Source organism: Triticum aestivum, chromosome 3D (genome assembly GCF_018294505.1).
Source record: "Triticum aestivum cultivar Chinese Spring chromosome 3D, IWGSC CS RefSeq v2.1, whole genome shotgun sequence".
In the NCBI taxonomy this organism is placed as follows: domain Eukaryota; kingdom Viridiplantae; phylum Streptophyta; class Magnoliopsida; order Poales; family Poaceae; genus Triticum; species Triticum aestivum.
This window is the reverse complement of record NC_057802.1, coordinates 594432214-594435984: the sequence shown is the minus strand read 5'-3', so window position 1 is coordinate 594435984 and position 3771 is coordinate 594432214.

Genomic DNA, 3771 nt, shown 5'->3' with positions numbered 1-3771 from the left:
GATCTTGGAAAATGAAAATTGTCTTTGTTGGGCTTACTTGGTGGCTACTCATATTTTGACCTTGTGATTGTGCTCGAGATGAATCACCTTCATGCACACGTACAAATTTTTGGCTTCCTGGATCCTTTCTATTGTTGGCCTCTGGTTGTCGAGCACAAATTTCCATCACAACCTTTGAATCAGGTACAATGAATCAGTAGTAGAAAATAAATAACCGGATATATACATGGGTCAAATCTAGAAACACACCAGTCCTTTATGAAGACCTCCTGAGGTGTAAGCTTCTGCTCTTATTACGCACGTGCATTCGTCCCATCGTGCGACCAATGGTGGGGGTATAGGAGTATACATCAATTTGCCAGAACGCGGGTGCTCCCAGTACCAAATCTTCACAATAAATTACTTCATCAATATAGAGAGATATAGAAAAGAAAAACAATTGTACAATGTTAACTAGTGATGTTGCACTAACCTGAAGCAGAGGTAGATTTCCCTGTAGAGATACTTGATCAAGAGAGTTAAATTTGTGTATGGACATGAACAAGTGTTTCATTGTGAAACATCCCCAGTTCAATCTCGGAAGGCTTTTAATATCCGCAACAAGTTTAAGGTATTTCGCATCGACATAAGATTGTGTTGTTGGTGCTAAAACTGTGCCAATAGCGAATAGAACGAACCGCGCCAGGAAATCATTGTTCGGTGTTTTGGAACTTAAGATCTCTCTCTCAAGGTCAGCCAAATCAATGCTCCCATTTTTTTGAAATGTGTTAAACAAATTTGGATCCGGTGCGCTTTCCAGCTTTTTATTGATATCCTCCCCTTCTATCGCAAGGCCAAATATATGGTGCACGTCTTCTGCGGTGATAGGAATGGGTGTTTTACCTATGGTAATCGACGATGTCTCACTATCGAAGCTCTTTGCTAGTCTTATCAACATAATGCGCCGGAGTTTAAATTCACGAATCATGTTTAGACACCCAAGACCGGTATCGCTTATGATTTTCTCTATGTGTATTGATGACAACAATTTCATGACCTTGGCGAGCCTTGACGGTGAGCACACTAACTTCATATGGCCGTGTTTCCTCAAGATTTCCTGCAAAAGTGGCAATAGAGTTTATCGGGTATGAAAGAAGGGTCTGCAAGTACAGTTTTCAAACGAAATGTCAACTACGTACCTCATCGGTCATTTCGGAGACGTGTTTTTCTCCATTAGCAGGACTTTTAACAGTAGTTTCCATTTTACTGGCGCCTATGGAACAGAAGCAAAACCGGTTCAAGTTATTTGACCTTCACGTTGAGAAATGTGTAACAAAAATAAAATCTTATACGCAGGCACGGATGAGTTTATTAAATAATATGAACTACATGTAACTTTAAGCACACTACAGATTTTGGTCATGCATAACATTGGGACAGTTCAACTAGGGTTTTGGGATTGCATAAACATACGACGTGTTATTTCATGAAAGAGATACCCTTGTTGTGGTATTACCTCTTTGGACGTTCGTGTAGTGTGCCAAGATTGATTACAAGATAGTTATTAATGAGAGCTATGATCAGGTAATCTTGACGACTGGAATAACTTGTGGGAAACCTATTAGGGCTTTACTAGTAGACGTGCGTGTCTGAGAAAGATTAAAAAGAGCTATGATCATGTAACCTTCTGTCGTCGGCGGTGGCGGCCCAATGCTCCACGCGGATAGTGCATCCCACACTAGATGTCGATGTGTGGCGCTCGATGGCAGCAACAGGAGCAGCGGCGCGTTGACGCGCGTAGTAGGCGGCGACAACACCACTCCCGTCCGACCCCTCAGGCGACGTTGGCGGTGGGCGGCGGGCGGCGAGCGGCGGCTACAATCTGATCTTGCAGCAGTCGTGGGAGGTGGTAGGGGACCTCGATGCTGCGGGTGGTTACGAGGGAGGAGTTGTAATCGTGGGATTTCGGGAGATCTGGGCGGCGTGAGTTATGGGAGGTTGAAACATTAGCATGTAATTGGCCAAAACAAATGTAATGTTCCGAAGAAAAAACAAATGTGCCGTCGAGAAAGGAATGCATTTTTGAAGTGGTAAAATATGTTGTTTGTTCTGAAAATGCCCGGAAATTGGCCGTACATGACTAAACTTGCAACTTCGCTGAAAATGGTTGAAATTTGAAAGTACCCCAATAATTACCATGGCTTGCAACCCTGCAAAGTTGGGTTGATTTCAGGTAGGTCAACAAACCAGCATGTGATTTCGGAGGTGCCAGTCAAGGCCACAAGGGCGTGTTTGGGGGCACCCCCATGTTTATTAGATCATCTACAATACAAAATGATGTGTACTAATTCCCATGGAATCCCATGACCAAAACAAGCTGCCATGCGAAATGCTTCTAAGTTTGGACTAAGATTTACACATGAAAAAACTTTCAAACTTAGATGAAAATGGTTCAAACTTGGCATATGTATCCCTAACATGGCCATGGATTGTAACGATACAAACTTGGCGATCATTTAATATAGGTCAATAAACCAACATGTGCTTTCGGAGGGTACAAGTATAGCCCAGAAGGGCCCGTCTCGGGCCACCTCTTTCAATACACCATGTACATAGGATTCCAAGTTATTTTGATGCCATCCCATGAACCAAATCAAGCATGCATGCACAGTGCGTTCAAGGTTACACATGATTTTCATGATTTTTTTCACCTCCCAGACGGTCTACCCGTAGACAACCATCGAAAGTGGTAGCACATGATACCTTCAAGCTTTATTGCCTAAGGTTAGACCTAATTGACACCATACCAAGTGCGAACATTGGTTCAAACTAGATTCCATCCATGGAGTCAATGCAGTACACGCACTGCCTCCGTCGAGAACCTTCGTGCTACACTGTCGAATGTACAAACCAAGTAGATCATGCTTCATGTGGAATGAACCCAAGTTATGATATGCAATGGAAAATGTTACATTACAGGCTTCCAGGACAACATCAAAATGAGTTTCAGCAAAATTTGCAAGTTTTGGCAATTGCGGCCACTTTTCGAGCATTTATGACCGAAAAATGGAAGAAAATGGAAAATCTAGTAGAAACTTACAACCATTGTGCATGCATGCTTCATTTGGTCATGGGAGGCCATGAAATATATTTGACAAAATATAAAGATGGTGTGAACATGGAGGTTCCCCGACACAAGCCCTTCCGGCCGAGCCTGGCGCCCTTTGATAGCAGATGCTATAGTACTATCCTGACCTGTATGAAATCGACCCAGCTTTTTGGGGTGACTATTGAAGGCCATGTTTGAACCATTTTTTTGTAAAGTTTGCAATATGATTCACGTGTGGCCAGTTTTTGAGTATTTTCGGCCGAAAAAATTACCGTACATGCAAAATTTTGTGTAAACTGAATAGCATTTTTGCATGCTTGCTTGATTTTGTCATGAGATGTACTTTAAAAGCTTGGGAGAATACAAATTTCATGTTGTACTTGCTTCACAAAGTGGACAGTGCAGTTCGAAGGTTCTAGACGGGAGCAGTTGATGTGCCCGAGCTTTCATACGACATGGAATCCGGTGTAGGCCAATGATCCAACTAGGCTTGGTGTGTCAACTAGGTCCACCATAAGACAAACAAAGTGTAATGCATCATGTGCCCCCTCCTTTCGATGTGTGGCTAGGGGGGTAGACCATGCAGGCGATGTTTCTTTTTCGCTTCGAAATTGCAGAAGGATTATAAATGTTGGACAAATTAAAAACCATTGTGAATGCATTATTGATTTTCTCATGGGAGA